A 17,762-nucleotide genomic window follows, 5' to 3' on the forward strand; every position below is an offset into this window, starting at 1 on the left:
CTCATGGCAAAGTTAATGCTGGAGAAAGGATAACTCCTATTCTACCCTCCTTCTTCCCCCCCAGGGGAGCAAAAGAAACCATGGGATTCACGTTTTCACATAGCTCTGTGATTTCCCAAGAGCTTGTACATTCCCACGGCAGGATCAGAACATACTCGAGAGTCAGGGATTTATAGTCAGGAGAGCTCAGGATCAGAGAAGTGAAGTGGCTTTTCTGAAGTTACACAGCTGGCCAACCAAAGAGTCATAATTCTAACTCCAGGATTCTGTTTTCAGACTTTGTGCTCATTTGGCCATACCATGGAAGGTTTCCAGTCTGGACCAGGTATACACTGTGGTGGCTTATCTGTCAGAGGAATGGTGGGTAACTGTAACAATGATGTGAGGGTGAAATGAGACAGATAAAATTATGACAGATAGTTATTATCTCCTGTCACTTGTCTCCCTCTCCTCAGCTCCTCCATCCTCTCTCTGTCCCAGAAAGATTAAGATAAAGAACACAGGTTCTGTGAGATTCTTGCTTGAACATTTCGCTCCCCACCTCCCAGGTCTCTTGATCACAGGATGAAATACAATTAGGCTTGGCAGGCCAAGTCTGCTACCACTGGGACCTTCCTTACCTCATAAGGCTTCTGTCTGTCTCTGTCTCTGTCTCTCTCTCTGTCCCTTAGCAAATTCACCTTTTTCACTTTCCCACCCTTTTCCTGTCACGCCTGTACCATCTCCTCTGGAACAGTTCTTCCCTTTGCAGACAAGATGGCAGCCCCATCAGAAGGATTTCTGAAGCTCACAGATTGGGGTTTGGGCTTCCTGATCCTTTATACCACATTAAACTGTGATTTTACTGAGCATCTCTGTCTGTCTCATCTTCCTGCTTCTTTCTCCTCTTCTCTTGCTTCTCATTTAGAGAATTTCTGTGTCTCCAAACTGAACACAGTTTAGGGTGCACAACAGCTCACTAATGTTTGCTGAATGGCTTCAGAAAAGATACAGAGAAACACTCTAGGAATTGCGGGCAGAGTCCAGGTTGCTTTGATGTATTAAGTGGGGTCTAGGGCTACAGGACAATTTGTGATGAAAATTCGTCGTCAGCCTGCCTTCAAATATCATTGGCAATGATGATAAAATCAATGGCGAGAAAGAAAAAGTGCTTCCTGGGGAACAATGGTTGAAATAAGGGCCACTCGGTTGGCCTTGCAATGTTTGGCCACCCTGCTTTCAGGGACTCTTTTGAGCATCAGGAAGAGAAGGGAGCTTGTGGCTTCTTGAATAACTCAAGCTTTGAAGGCATTGGTTGCTCTGTCGCTTAAAGGAGAGTTAGGTGACTGGAGAGGGAGGGTGTCAGAAGAGAGATCTCTCAGTGATCTGTGTATGCAACCCAGACCAGCTCAGTTACCACTTCAGGAATCCTTCCTTGCTGATTGGACCCAGCACTGAGGTAAGTTCTGAGGATTTTTGTGTATGTGCCAATACTGGGACTTGAACTCAAGGCTTTTCACTCAAAGCCAGCACTCTTAGTACTTGCACCATGCCTTTACTTCTGATTTGTTGCTGGCTAACTGGAGGCAAGAATCTCATGGACTTTTCTGCCTAGGCTGGCTTTGAATTGTGATCCTTACATCTCAGCCTCCTGAATAGCTAGAATTATATGTGTGAAACACTAATCATCTAATTTTATTTTATTTTTGTGGTACTGGGGAAATCAAACCCAGGATGTGAAGTATAATAAGCGTACTCTACCATTGGGCTATATCACCAGTCTAAAATATTTTTTTTTGTTGGTTGTAGGACTTGAACTCAGGGCCTGGGCACTGTGCCTGAGCACTTTTGCTCAAGATTAACATGCTTTCACTTTAAGATACAGCTCTATTTCCAGTTTTCTGGAAGATCATTGGAGATAAGAATCTCACAGAGTTTCTTACCTGGACTGGCTTTGAACCACAATCCTCAGATCTCAGCCTCCTGAGTAGCTAGGATTAAAGGTGTGAACGTCCAGGGCCTGTCACCAGTCTTAGTTTAGCCTTACTAGTCTTTAGCTCCCTGGAATACTTCTACAGCCTCCTTGACCAATGAGCTTTTAAAATCCACTCCAGCCTAGTGGGTTCACTCTTCTGAAAGCAACACATCAGTTGTTATTACAAAGACTTTTCTGAAATATTGATATAAAACTCTCCCTTCTTTAGCATCTCCTTTATTGTTGTATGTGCAGATAGCCTTTTCTTCTTCCTCAAACTATTTTCATTATTACCAACTCTCAAAACCTTTTTGTTCAGAGACATGGCTAATGGCTGTCCCTGAGAAAGCTCTGAGCGGCCTTGTAGGTCGGCTTGCGGTACGGTCCACATTTAGCTGTCACTGTGTGTGTGTAAACTAGCACATAATGTCTGCCAGCCACATGCCAACAGGGACACATCCAGAGCTTCCTCTGCTGGAAGATGAGTAAGGCTAGATAAATGCATTTATCACAAACGATGATAACAGGAGCTACAAAACACCCATGCTCCACCAGTCATGCAAGCGAATGGTTTCATTTTCAGTATGTGCTGCCAGTGTCTGTCCATATGCAGAGCTCATTTTTATAGTTAGATGAATAAGGTGGACATTTCGTGGTGTTTTCTGTGGAATGTATACTAACAAGTTCTCAGGTCATTTCAAAGTCGCCTGGATTCTTTTAATGGCTGGAGATTTGTTCCATGAAAAGGAACATAAGGACTTACCTGACTAACCTTTGATGGTGGGCAGGTAGGCCATTTGTATCTGGTGTAACTGAGTGCCATTCTTGCCTCTTCTCCATATGGCCAGCAGCTGCTACCAGGGACACAGGCCTGGCCCCGAGTCTGATAGTCTACTGGTCTTGACACATTCCAGTGCGTCTGAAAGAGTCCTGCTCCCTTTGCCCTGGTACTCACAGAGTCAGAGGAAGGCTGCGCTCCTCCCTATCTACAAAACCCTTACCAAAGGTTTCCATCTTGTACTTGGCTTCTTGTCTTATTTCCAACTCCCTCTCTGGGCTTTGACAACAGCCCCTGAAGTCACACTGAACATGGAACACTTCTGTGGTAACCATGACCATGGCCACCCAGATCCATCTTCGGAGATGAGGTTCTGGGGCGACTCTGCCTAGGGCCAGCTCTACCAGGATTGCCTCCGGTGAAGATGGCCATCAGACCAAGGCTCTGTCCCCTTCCCCTGAGCTACCTCCATAACTGATGTGGCCATATTCAAGGCCTGGCCCTCTTTTTTCCACACTATGGCAACTCTGAAGGTTTGTCCCAGCTTAGAGCTCACTGTAAGGCTGGACTGCAGCCCAGCTGCTCCCTCTACTCGATCCTGCCTCCTTCCCTTCCATCTGCCGTAGGCATTGATGGGAAAAACACACCTGGCCAACTTCCTGCGCTCTAATCTTTTATCTCAGAATCTGTTGCTGGAAGAACTCCAACCTGTAGCCCTATCCTGTTCCTGCTTGGTGGGCACGGATCTCTCTTGGTGCCATGTGGGGTGGGACATCTCCCCTCCCCCAGGCCTCTGTCTGGGAGGCTGGTACAGCTGTCTGAGCGGTAGGTAATGCTGCCCTCACCACCGTCAGTCAGCTCTGAGTGCTAGTGAGCTCAATGTCCAGCTCTTCCTCTGAGTTTGTGTTCAACTCATCTCTCTCTCTCTTATAATTTTAGAGTCAAAGAACCACCAAGGTCTTGTGAGTAGGTAATGGGAATAGAAATGAGGGGATATTCCTTTCTTCTCTCCCAGCCACCTGTTCCTCTCTACCTCATTGTCACTAGTTGGAGAGTCCCCATTGACTGTCCCTCTTTGAACTGTATCCATGTCTGACTTGCCAACATGCCTGCTTTTGTCCCTCTGCTGTCCCCCTCCACCCTGTAGCCAGCAGGGCAGGACTGTTCTAAAACTCACATCTGCTCATGTCATTCTCTTGTTGAAGTACTTTGCTGACTCCCTGTGACTCACAGGGCAAAGCCCAGAGGACCTTTTTAATGTCTGGTGTCTCTCTCTCTCTACACCTCTTACCACCTTATGACTATCTGGTTTGCCTACATATTGTGGCTCACCAACTTTTTTTTCCCAAGCTGTTCCCTCTGTGTGGAATGCTGTTCCCAACTTTCTTCACTTGGCAAATTGCTCATCCTTCTAGATTCAGATTGGTGGTCTACCTTTCTGGAAATCCTTCTCTTGAACCTCAGGTAGGGCCAAGAAGCCTTTCTTCAAGAAGCTTATGGACTGAGTCATTATGACTTCCCCTTAGTGTTGGATCATGCTTTCATTTCCTGTGTCCACTGAGTCTTCTGAAGGCTTTGGGCTCATCTTCTTTGTCCCTTTATCTCTACTTCCCGACATAGGGCCAGGCATAGAGCAGGCATCTTTATAGGACCCAAATGATGCTCTTGATTTATGGCTCTGCATTGTTTTTGAAAAATATGCTATCAATTTAAACAGTTACAAGCAATGTGCAAATGAGCCAATTTCATTATAACCTCGCTCAAGTTGGGTATGGTTAGTCTTAACTTTGAATGGCTATAAAATGCTCGGCATTGTTTTGATTGCATTTTTAATAGATATTGGGGTTGAGCATTTCCCACGGGTATTGCTGATTAATAGCATCTCTTCTCATATGGACTCTTATTTCCTGTTTTTCCCTTTGCATTACAACCTTCAGTCTCTGGTCTAGTTTCCTGACTTAGAACCATTAGCGCTGAAGTGTGCCTGTCCGAACGGCAGTCAGCTGGAAGCTGGCCATGTGGTTTTGAGCCCTCTGTGAGCTGCAAATTTCTTTCTTTAGAACGATAGGTTTCTTTACTTTGTTCCTGACTGGAATCCCATAGTAACTTGTGAAAAAAAAAAAAACCAAACCCAAAACCAAACCCATGGACTTTGGGGCTTAGATCTACGGATTCCTTTTCTCCCAGTGGAGCTGGGATTTCACAGCAGCCCCAAGTGACTGTGGTGCAGTCCGTTTAGCCGAGTCTCCAGGCTGGCCTTGGAAACCATCGGCCTCCCAGCTCTGTAATGTGTGTGCTTCTGAAGGGGCCCAGGTACTTGGATGTGTAGAAAAGAAAATGAGGGAATCTATTGCTGCGCTCTGATACCTGATGCACTTTAGAGAGCAAAGAGCATGCTTATTCTGTGTGGCTCCAGACGGAAAAGCAGCACGGGGGGAGTGGTCACTCCACGGAGGCAGCTTTGGGCTCAGCAGTCGTGGAAACTCCCTGAAGACTCCAATTGTCCAGCACAGGAGCAGCTGCCTGGCGGACTGCGGGGAGGGTCAGTGCCCTGAGCTGCAGAGAGGGCTCAGCGGCCTGTGATCCATCCGCAGAGCCAGCCCTCTGCAGCGGGGAGGCTGCTGCCCGTGCAGACACCATGCGTGTTTTGGTTTTGCTTCCCCAGCAGGCTGTTTGACTTCTCACAGTTTACTATATCTCTCCAAGCCACAGTTGCTGTATCTGTAAAATGGGACTATCACAGCACCTGCCTTATGAGTTATTTTTCTTCAAGAATCGCTTGATTGAGATATAACTCACGTATCATATAACCTCGTCATCCCTCAGTTTAAAGACTCCAACGCAGTGGCTTTTAGTATGTCTGTTATCACCATCGCTGACTTTATTTTTTCTGTGTTGGTACCAGTGCTTGAACTCAGGGCTTGAGCACTGTCCTTTGACTCTTTTATTCAACTAGGGCTCTGTCACTTGAGCCATAGACACACTTCTGGATTTCTTTTGCTGGCTACTTGGAGATTAGTGTCTTATAGACCATCCTGTGCTCAAACTGGCTTTGAACCACAATCCTCAGATCTCAGCCTTCTGAGTAGCTAAGATTATAGGCGAGAGTCTACCGCTGACTTAATTTGAAGATAAGCAAGGAGAATCTTTAGCAATGAGCCAGATATACAGTAAATGCTCCGTAAATGAAGGTATTCTTGGTGGATTCCTTGTCTATGGAGGTGAGGATTGAAGGCAGTGGGTAACAACCACAGGGGCTTCTTACAGAGTATATCCAGGCAGGAGAGAGGGAGAAAGATGGCTTGACTTTGTGAGCTACCTAACAAAATGGTGCATCTCTAACAAATATTAGTGTATACATGTACTTGAATTGTGTGTAAGTAAGTCTTTAAACACCACATCAGTTTTTTGGTACATATTTTTATTGTAAAAATGTTGTACAGAGGGGTTATAGTTACATGAGGAAGGTAATGAGTACATTTCCTATTGAGCATGGTCCCCGCCTCCTTTGTTTTCCCCTACCATCCCTTCCCTCCCACCACCATAACCCCTGTCCCCTGCCGAAGTTGTAAAGTTCATTTTCAACACAGTGTTTTGTACATCTCATTGTTACAATGGGTCAACCTGTATCCTTATTTAAGCATTTTGTTTTTTTCTCCTTCCCCTCCCTGAGTTAGAGAAGTGTATCTACAAGATGCAGGGCACCGATATCAAACACAGTGAAAATAGGGGTTATACTGTGGGGGAGGAACATACAAAGCAACAAAAAAATCACATGGTAAATTATAAATACGTAAGAAACAATAGCAAGAAAGAAAAAAATATTTGTGTCACTATCTTAGGGTTCATTTCGCTTAACATCATCTTATATGGTCATATGTACATAGCTTTTTGGCCTTTTCTGCTTGTCCTACACATATACTAGTTATTGCAAATAAGAGAAACCATGGGACCTATGTTTCTTTGGGCCTGGCTTACTTCACTTAATATAATTTTTTCCAAGTCTTTCCATTTCCTAACAAATGGGGCGATGTCATTCTTTCTGATGGAGGCATAGAATTCCATTGTGTGTGTAGGTATGTATGTGTGTGTGTGTATATATATATACACACACACACACACACATATATGTGTGTATATATATATATATATATATAAATGTACATATATACATTTTCTTGATCCATTCATCTACTGAGGGGCATCTGGGTTGGTAAATAATGCTGTGTTCAACATAGTTGTTCTGGTAGCCTTAGTATGGCTTTGTTTGTGATCATTTGGATAAATGCCCCAAAGTGGGATTGCTGGGTCATAGGGGAGCAATATATGGAGTCTTTTGAGGAACCTCCATACTACTTTCCAGAGTGGTTGAACAAGTTTACACTCCCACTAACTATGCAGTAGGGTTCCCCTCCAGCATCTGTTGTTGTTAGAGCTCTTGATGATAGCCATTCTAACTGGGGTGAGGTGGAATCTCAATTTTATGGCTAGAGAAGTTGAGAGCATTTCTTCATGTGTCTATTGGCCATTCTTAATTTCTCTTCAGAGAAGTTTCTCTTTAAGTCTTTGGCCCACTTATTTATTGGGCAGTTGTTTCTTTGAGGATTTGTTGTTGGGGAATTTGATTTTTTGAGTTCCAAGTATATTTTAGATATGAAACCCTTGTCCATTGTATGGCTAGTTAAGATCTTCTCCCAATCTATGGGCTTTCTATTGATCTTGCTAGCTATGTCCTTTGCCATGCAGAAGCTCTGGAGCTTCATGCAATCCCATTTGTCCAACCTTTCCTTGATTTGTTGTGTTTCTGGGTCACTATTAAGAAAATTTCAGGGCTGGGAAGGTGGCTCAGTGGTGCTGTGGCTCAAGTGGTAGAGTGCTAGCCTTGAGCTGAAGAGTTGAGGGACAGTGACCAGGCCCAGAGTTCAGGCCCCACGACTGGACCCCCCCCAAAAAAAATAAAGAAAAAAAGAAAATTTCAGCCTGTGCCGAGGAGCCCTAGAGTTTATCCTATTCCTTCCTGTAATGTTTTAAGGGTGTCTGCTTTGACTCCAAGGTCTTTGATCCATTTGGAGTCGATTCTGGTGCAGTGTGATATATAAGGATCTAGCTTTAGTTCTGTATAGGTGTTTAACCAATTTTGCCAGCACCATTTACTGAAGAGGCTGTCTTTCTTTCATTCTATTACATCAGGCTTTTTTAAACTTTCACTTAAAAAATGTTTTAAAGCAAGGAATTCTTTCCTTTAGAAAGCAAGTAAATAAATCCTGATAAACATGCCAAAGAAAGAAAGAAAAAAGAAAGAGAAAGGAAGGAAGGAAGGGTGGAAGGAAGGAAGATTGGTTCATATTCAATAGATCCATTTTAGAGGATCCATTTCAGCATGATAATGCAGGAATTTTTTTCCCCCAGAGACTGGAAGCAAAGCATTCTCTGCTCTGGGCACCACTGTCTCATTTGCTCATTTCCCATTATTTATAAAACCTAATCTATGGTACAAGTTTTAGTTCTGATGGAGGTACAGCTCCCAGGGGCACTCTGATAAGAAGAAGCCTGCACCCATGTTTCTGAAACCTTTGAATCAAATCGGGAAGCAAGAGCATTCTGCCTGGCCACTTTCCTAACTGGATCTTCAGAAGTTCAAACGACAGAGAATTTTGTTCCCAACCAAGAGGGGTTACCACAAACCATCGTTTAGGAACATCTTCTAAACTGTAATTATATTGTTATTATTAATGTGTTGTATAGAGGAGTTGCTGTTTTATAAGTCAGGTAATGAGTCCAGTTTTGTTTGGGGCAATGTCACCCCTTCCCTTTCTCCTGGTGTTTCCCCACCCTCCCTCCCTCCCTCCCTACAACCTGCAGAGTTCATTTTTCAAATAGTGTCTAGTGAGTCCCATGCCTGCATTTGTTCATCCTTCCTTCCCCCATTTCTGTGCCACACTTTGCTTCCCCTAAGACAGATAAAAGAACAAACAAAGCAAAACAAAGACATAACAACAAGTTGGGCATTGGTGGTTCACGCCTGCAATCCTAACTATTCAGGAGCCTGAAATCTGAAGAATTGCAGTTTGAAGCCAGCTCAGGCAGGAAAGTCTGCGAGACTCTCTTAAAAAAAAAAATATATATATATATATATATATATATATATATATATATAATTGTTGTTGTAGAGGTGATATACAGAAGGGTTTCAGTTACATGAGGCAGATAATGAGTACAGTTCTTTTGAACCATGTCTCCTTCTCTCCCTCTCTCCTAGTTTTCCCTTCCTGTCCCCACCCACAAATGGTATAGTTCATTTTCCAGTGTCTAGTGAGTATCCCGTTATATTTGTTCACCCTTTGTTTCATCTTTTCAAGGCCCACCCTTAGCCTCCCAAAGAAAAACTAACGAACAAGACATATGCATGTGAATTGTGTGTCATTCTTTAGCTCTGTGACTTAAAAAATTTTTTTTAATCATTCTTTAGCTCCATTCCTCAAAGATGAGACCTGTAAGGGCTTAGCTTCCATGACTGGCTTGTGTCTGGATCTACCTTCTAAGCTCCTATCCTGGTTCTCTCTGTATATAAGGCTGGCTTCCTGCTCCCTAGCCCCAGGCCCTCTGGGTAGACCTCAAATGTTAATGGTTGACTCATCTTCTAAGCATTGTCTATCTTGTAATGAAATCCTTGCATCTAGTGTTATGTCTGGCACATAAACTGTAAGTATTCAAGGACATTGGGTAATCTATGAATGGATGGTGATCCATTGCTTGTTTACAAAGCTAGGATGATTTAAAAAGTTCCCATTGTTTATTTTCACCCCAATCTAGCCTGTTAGAGAAACATGCATCTGATGTTCTTAGATTAAAAAAGATGCTAAGGACTTACTTTAACATACTGAAGCTCTTCAACTTTTCAGAACAGTTACCTAAGACACTGTTGCTATATTATCCCCAATCCTCTTCACATTTCTGCCATGTGGACATGATGCATCTCCCCATTCACTTGGGAGGAGATGATAAAACAAGTATAGCCCTCTTTGCTATATTTACCCCAGATATTTATTTATAAACACACCCCTTACATAGTTTGAAGGGATTCAAATACTCTATGGAAGAATTTCAAATCTAAAAAGTTTATTTTTCCAAAAATAAAATTATGGGGAAATCAAAGACTTTAGTAATGAACTAAAGGAGAATGTGGTGGGCTAAGGAGGCGGACTTGTGAGAGCAGCGGGTGGCTGGGGGAAGATTTCCTCCGGGCCTTCCCCTACTGCTCTGTGTTCTCGAGCCATTGCTCAGGAAAGCCTCCGAGGTCTCATTCCACACAATTGGCTTATTCTCCAGAGTAGTTTCCCTTGACAGAGTGGAGCTGTATCTCTTTGCTAGGGATTTTAAATGATAGCTTTTGTTATGGATAGGATTGTGTGGTGTTTCTCTATTCCATCCTCTTAAATCCTTATTTGGAAGCCCCTCTCCCCAATGTGACCTTATTTGAAGATAAGACCTTGAGTGTAATAGAGGTTAAACGAAATCCTAAGGGTAGGGTCCCAATCTAAGAAAGGCTTATGTTCTTAACCAGAGAAAGAGACATCTAGAACCCTTTCCCTCCTTTCACACAGAGAAAAGGCCATGATGGGGAGCAACTACTGACAGCTACCAACAGGCAGCTACTGAAGAGACAGGCCAAGCACCTCAGCAGGAGCTGAGCGAAACTGACATTGCTGGTCCTTTGATCCTAGACTTCCAGCCTCAAGAACTGTGAGAAAAAAATCAATGGTAGTTGTTTAAGCCAGTCTGGTATTTTGTTATAGCAGCTCAAGTAGACTTATACAGTGTCCTCCTGCGTTTCATTTTTCATTTTGTTTTCTTTTCCTGGGAAAGTGTTAGTTTCCTTGCACTGCCCTAAACAGGTACTAGTGGCCTATGTCTGTAATCCTAGTTACTCAGGAGGCTGACATCTGAGGATCAACGTTCAAAGCTAGCCCACGCAGGAATGAGACTCATATCTAGTAAAAAGCTAGAAGTGAATCTGGGGTTCAAATGGTAGAGTACCATTTGAGTTCAAATGGTAGAGTACCATAGCAAAAAAGCCATGTGAGACTGTAGGGTCCTAAGTTCAAGTATCCGCACTGGAGCAAAAAAGAAAAAAAAAAAGAAAAAAGAAAAACTTATCATTGGATTTAGGACATATCATAGAATCTAGGCTGATCTTGAGGTTTTTATTATACTTGAAAAGACACTTTTTTTTTTAACCAGTCCTGGGGCTTGGACTCAGGGCCTGTGCACTGTCCCTGAGCTTTTGTGCTTAAGGCTAGTGCTCTACCACTTTGAGCACAGCTCCATTTTGGCTTTTTAGTAGTTAATTGGAGATAAGAGTCTCACAGACTTTCTTGTATGGGCTGGTTTTGAACCACAATCCCCAGATCTCAGCCTCCTGAGTAACTAGGATTATAGCCATGAGCCACTGACACCTACCTGGAAAGACTCTTTCTAAATAAGGTTGCATTGACCCACTAAGGGGTTAGGACCTGAAAAGGTATTTTTGAGATTACCAATCATTCTACTCCCCGAATACATTATTTTAGGTAGCACAAATATTGACCAACATATGTATATATGCTTCTTGGTAGTCATGCCTTTTCAATACACATGTGTTCTTGTGATCTTGACAAATACAGCCCTTATCCTCATTCTACAGGGGAGGAATAAAAGGTAAGTGATTGCTTAAGACACATAGTTAAAATCATGTAGCTACATTTTAATCCAAGAGTTTGAGTTTCTGTCTCCAGATTTCATATTCTTCTCACTATGCCCTACTGGCTCTCAATCTGCCTAGATGAAGTGAAAATGTTAGTATTAAGAAGGGTACCTCTGATTGCTCTGTATTGAATGCTTACTCTGGGCTGAGCCTTTTTTGTATTATCTAATTTAATTTCCACTAGTACTCGAATTGGTAGATACTAGCATAATGTCTCTTTTACAGCTGAAGAATAGAAGCACTGAACATGGAAATTAGTTGCCCAAAATCCCACAATTGGCCAATACCAGAGCAAAGATTTGAACCCATGTCTGTCTTAATCTAAAGCACAAGTTCCTACCAAATTCATGTTATCTACTTCTCTGAAAGAGTAAGGTAGTACCTTGCTATTTCAAATTTCTTAACTCCACATAGCAAACATATTAATGGGCTTGGATATAGGGCTAAACTTTCACTGATCTGTCTACTTTTTAAGAGAATTCAGCATAACACTAAGGGCATGGATTCTGAAGTCAGCGTATGTAATTGTTCTACCAATTATTATCTGTGTGACGTGGCACAAGCAACTTCACCCTCTAGTCTCAGTAAAATCACACTGTTACCCACACTTCCTGTTTGAAGGGTGCTTATCTGGGGAGTTACTATTCAGAAAGTTCTAGAACAGTGTATGGGACTTAGTAACACCTGTGGGCATTCAATCTGAATAAAATAAAACCCCCCAAAATCTTTGTGAAGTCTCAAGGCACGGGTATGTTGTACTTTAGGGAACACATTTAACCTTCACAGGTTAAACACTGTTTGGTTCTATATGTAGACAACAAATGGTAGCCATTATTGTTGTTGTTGTTGTTGTTATTATTATTAAAGTGAAGTCCAAGGTTGCCCTAATTTCCTGCCCAACTCTTGACTTGGCAAGACATTGTAGCTTCACAATTCCAAGAGTGGAAATCCACAGTTTTCCTACCCCGTTGGGCACGAAGAGGTAGAGTTGTCTTCAAAGATTTGGGAGGCAATTTTACATCTACCAAAATTCCTGTTAGAAGAGTGCACTGGGAAAACAAAGCTAAGACTGCATGTTTAGAAACAAGGTATGAACGGCTTATACTCACCACTCCACCTCTAGACCTCCATGGAAGTTAGTCAAGAAACCTCATGTTTAACCACAGATTTCCTGGCACTATAGAGAAATGAAGAGTAGAGGGTAGTAATGCCCAGACATCTTGCTGAAGGGTCTTGAGCAAACAGCGATCTCTCCAGCACTATATTATTACCCGATTTTTGGTGAAATCTTGGTTCTCTAACCCTTTAAAGCAGAGACAATAACCACACCAAGAGGAACAGAACAGAACTGTGGCAAATGAAGGGTAGGAACTAGGAACCAAGTTACTGGATCACTTGCCCCTTGCCAACCTGCTAGGTATAAGTAAGGTTATATGGTTTCTCAAGATAGGGAAGGTCAGGTAGATTAATAAGTAGCTGGAATATTTATTACTTTTTCAAGCAAGTGCCATTATATCTTTAAGATTTCTGTCTCCTACTTCCTGTTGGACCATGTCTGCCTGGTTCCAGGGATTGTCAAGGACACTGTAAATTGTCAAGGTGTTGGTTGGTGGGAAATATACTGTGAAGATAGATTATAATGAGATGGTAGATGGTTATGTAAGTGGAAGCCAACCAGTGGTCAAGATAGCGGCCACATCAATGTGAACTGGCCTGGTTCTGTTGTTTCCACAGAAACTCACGAGGTAAGCCAGGCATTCCTGGTTCTAGTGCTTTGGTTCTAGGCACTAGTGCTTTGGCTAGGACTTGAGGAAGGGAAGCCCGGGAGGAAAGCAGGGGAATGGAGGAAAGGGAAGAATTTTCCTACCAGGATAGGAGTGGCATTATGTCACAAAGAAATAACAGTGGTGGCAAGGCTGGGATAAGTGGATGTTTTGTTCTATTTCTTCCAATTTTGTTCTTTGCTCCTCTCCTTTTCTGTTACCAGCAGCTACCACATCTTACATAAATACTGTAGAAATGATAGCACTGAAAATTCAGATAGGTCTAGGCTTTATAGATCTTTTTCAGGAGACATATATGCCTGTGAAGAGAGAAGTCATGATCTCAAACACAATTTGATAATTTAAAAGAGGCTTAATGAAATTTCTCTAGCCCCTTTCTATCTGGTGGCATGGTAGAAGGGACACATTAAATTACAGTTCATGATCTCCAGGATCTTCAGTTCTGCCTCTTTTTCTTCACATTGTTTTTGACTCTCCTCCCCTTGTTAGTGACTTCAGACTTCTTCCCCCTTTCCTATGAGAGCCCATTAATACTAAGAGTAGACTATCAGTAAGGGTGTTAATTATTACTCCTTCTAGGGCAATTACCTGGGCTTGGTATTTCTTCCTTCTGTTTCTTTCAGTCAATAAAATGGACACAGATTATTTTTGAGACTCACCTCATCTCTCTCCCCATCTGGGGTATGCTTTATAGATTGGATGGAGATTGTAATTTCTGTCCCAAACATTTCTTGGTAATAAAAACAATACTTGGGGGCTGGGATGGTGGTTCAGTGGTAGAGTGCTTGCCTTGCATGCATTAGGCCCTGGGTTCGATTCCTCAGCATCACATAAGCAGAAAAAGCCAAAAGTGGCACTGTGGCTCAAGTGATAGAACTCTAGCCTTGAGCTGAAGAGCTGAGGGACAGTGCCCAGGCCCAGAGTTCAGGCCCCACGACCAGCCAAACAAAGCAAAACAAAATAAACCAAAAACAAACAAAAAAAATACTTGGGCAATTTGTTTTGCAATAGTCATGTCAAAATGTCTCTTTCATCAAAGACATTAGCTTGACTTTGTAACAAAGTGTTTTAACTGGATAATCCCAGCGGGAACTACTCTAATAGCAAAAAGGATTGCAGTAACAATTTAAAAGAATGAATATCAAAAATAGAAATCCTTCCCAAATATACAATTTCATTATATCGACTTGCTCCTACTTTCATTTTACAGATGAGAAAAACTGAGATCCAAGAGAGTTAATTCCCAGGTTGCTGACAAATCAGGATCACAGCTCAGTTCTTGAGTTTAGTTTCCACGTTATATAGGTCCAGATGCAAGAGGAAAGCAAAGCCTTGGGTGCCACAGGTTCCCTTTCCTTTGGAAACTTCTCTTCCTGTTAAATCTCCATCATTAGGCTCTGAGCTTCGGAGGTCAAATCTGGGTATCAGTGAGTGAGGAGGTGCATGCTTTGAGGGTGAGTGTGTCCTTAGTTATACTGGGGTCTCTTTGCAGTTGTGACCCATCTAGCGTTCCAGGCTGAAGAGCAGGGCTGGCCTCATGCACCTGTGCCAAGGTAGCCACCCACGTCACTCACTTAAGAGTCCTTGAACCTGGCTTTTTGCTCCACTGCCACTGTCTTGACATTCTTAACAAGTTTTGGATATGAAGCCCCACAAGTCAGGTTGCTGCTTCTGTCAAAGTGGCTTGTCTATCTCAACGTGTTTCAACCAAAAACCCCAAGAGCAATAGAGACCTGACTTGGCCTTTGAATACTGGCCATCTAAACAATCGGAAGGAAGTTCAGTATTTTTACTTGCTCAGTCTTTCTTATATCTGCCCTTGCTATCATAATTGGTATCTGCTGGTCTTTTTCTTTAGTAACTGGATTTATTTTCATTTATCCACTAATCAGAGGCTTCTGTGAAGCCCTCCCTTTTGCCAACCAGACAGTTATTAATTTGCTCAGGGCAGAGAATAGTTCAGGTCTGCCAAGGTAGGAATAAATGTACAGTCTGCCCTGCTGAGTTCTGGGCAAATCAAAGGATGGGATAAACTGAATTCAGGCCAGAGACGATTACCTAGAGGGTCAAGGACTTCATTCCTGGCATTGCTCTGCTGCCTCTGTTCACTCTGGAATGCAGAGAGAGACACATGTTGAACCAGAGGATACTGTGTGGAGTGAGAGGGACTTGGTGTGAATATTATCTGTTCCAGAGTGCAATTTATGAACCCTTGACATAAGAAGAGCAAAGGACAAGGTCCCCTCCCTCCTTTGTGGAACTTAGAGCCGAGGTTACAGTTAAGGCAGAGAGTACTTCTTCCTGTTCTGATACAGGAAGTGAGGATGTGGGGAGCAAAAAGGGCCCTCCGGAGGACATTATAGGAGTCAGTGGAAGGAGGGCTTACTGGGTATGGATGGGAAGAGTGTGCAGAGAGGACCATGGGAGTCAAGGCTTGGGAATGGAGTATACTGTTTGAGGACTGGAAAACAGCTAACATGGAATGGAAGTAATGAGGTGGAATGGGGATTCAGTGAGTCTGAAGGGAGGGGTGAGGGAGCAAAGCAGAGATTAGGACACTGGTCTGGGTCTTTAGAATAAGAAGTCTTAGAACCCTTAGAAGACTATAAACTTTGTTGTTAAAACCAGTTTGTCTGGAGAATGGACTGATTGGAGAAAGAAATGGAAAAAGGATCCAGTTAGGAGACTGTGTAAACTGCCCAGCTAAAAGCTGATGGATTTGGAGTACTTCACTGGAATAATCTGAGGGTCAGTAAGAAGGTGAAGAATGGGACTGGTGATGGAGTGTTCTGGAAGTATGGATGGAAGGGGACCGTGTCTGTGTACTGTGGGCATTGAGAAAACATTAGCATTCTTAGTCATCCTTTAACCTGGTTTTCTGAGGCTCTGTCATCGTTTGAGAGCACACTCTTGGTGGTGGTGGGGGGGGGGGTTTGCTGGCCTACAGCTCCAATTGCTTAGAGAGGTTAAACACATCACCTCCTACCTCTTTTAATTCCAGGCTGTTGTGGTACCTAATGGAGGCCGTTTTCCTTCAATGAAATTATGTCAAATCTTTGTCTTTGTTCTCATGCTGCTGATGCCTACCTCTGCCACCTTGTCTACATAGCCAAGACTACAGGCCCCAGGAAGGAGAAGCTCCATGCAGGTGAAGCTTCTGTTGAGGAGAAGCTGATGTCCTACTGGGGCTCCTGGGCCACGGAGTGAGCAGTACCTGCCTCTTCAGACCAGAATGGTGGAGGGGCAGTGGTCAGGCGATTTCTGTCTTCCCTAGATCTATCTGGAAGGAAGGAAGACAGGGGCTTACCCAGGGTCCAGGCTCATACATACATACATACATACATACATACATACATACATACATACATACATACACACATACACACACATACATACAAATGCACTTGTGTATATGTGTATAACCTGTATGCCTATGGATGTGTACAGATTAATATGAGTGCAAATGTAATCATGTTCTGTGTGTCTGCATGCTTGGGCCCAGGTCTTCATGTGCATGTGTGTGTATGTGTGTATGTGTGTATATGATTCTGTATACTCACATACATGCTTAGGTGTGGAGGATGCGTATGCACACCATACAAACCAGGACATCTTTTTGTCATGTGTACCTACAGAGACATGGACCTTAGCAGTCCCTTCCCCAGACCCACACATGCTCCCGACTGCCAGCAGGGGGCCCTTGAACACTGTGTGCTGGGCTCTGGGGAGGGGGTCAGCCGTGCTCCTCAGGTCCTCTCTTTCCTGTTAAGACTGCCAGAGGTCTTTCCACTGTTCTGGTCTGTCTGGCTTTGGCCCCGAGGCTCTGCCTACCCTGGCTCCACCATCAGCCCCCACAGAGGGGAGGCAAATCCAGTCCTTCTGAGTTTATTGGATCAAAGACAGTCAATTCTGACCTGTCTAAGGGTCCTGAGGGTGGCAGGACTGGCCTTTATGTGGGGCTGCTGCCTCCTCGCTGTGGTGCCCCTGCTCCGTGGCAGCCTCTGCTGGAGACATGCTGTGTGGATGGAGGTGGGCAGCAGGCATATAGCAAGCCCAGTCCTAGACTGCCCAGGGGAGGAATGTGGCCTGAGGACATGGTGGTTCCATCTGGGCCACAGAAGGGTAGGAGAGAGTTCCTAGGGATGTCTGCAAATCTCTGCTTGTAGTGACTAGGGCCAACCAAGACAGGCAGATGGTGTTTGCCTTGCTTGGAAGGAGAGGCTGTGCCAACATCCGTATTTCATCAAGACAGCCACCAAGTGCACAAAGAGTCAGCTCAGATTTATTTAATTGTGGTCGTGTAGTCTCAGGACAGTCAAGAGGGCTTGCAACAGCAACTCCAGTCTCATTTACACTCCACGGTTGCCAGAATGTCAGAGAGCTCCCTTAGTCCACTCTGCTAGAATTGACTCTGCCTGGGTTGTCACCTCTATCTGGCTGGCTGGGACCAGCCAAGGCTCTAGTTGGTTTGTCTCTGGATCTTTGATGATGTCTTTCCTGAAG

General features: G+C 43.6%; 1 long non-coding RNA gene across 2 annotated transcripts in view; it reads left to right on the forward strand.

Annotated features, from left to right (window-relative positions):
• Positions 1-3,205: 3,205 nt before the first annotated feature.
• Positions 3,206-17,762, forward strand: part of LOC138816264 (uncharacterized) — a 353,466-nt gene continuing 338,909 nt past the window's right edge. For both annotated transcript variants that reach the window (XR_011368598.1, XR_011368597.1), the window contains exons 1-2: positions 3,206-3,265; positions 10,337-10,475. This is a non-coding gene — a long non-coding RNA (uncharacterized lncRNA). The remainder of the gene's footprint in view (positions 3,266-10,336; positions 10,476-17,762) is intronic.

This window comes from Dipodomys merriami, unplaced genomic scaffold, assembly GCF_024711535.1.
Source record: "Dipodomys merriami isolate MVZ:Mamm:240054 unplaced genomic scaffold, mDipMer1.0.p SCAF_11, whole genome shotgun sequence".
Taxonomy (NCBI): domain Eukaryota; kingdom Metazoa; phylum Chordata; class Mammalia; order Rodentia; family Heteromyidae; genus Dipodomys; species Dipodomys merriami.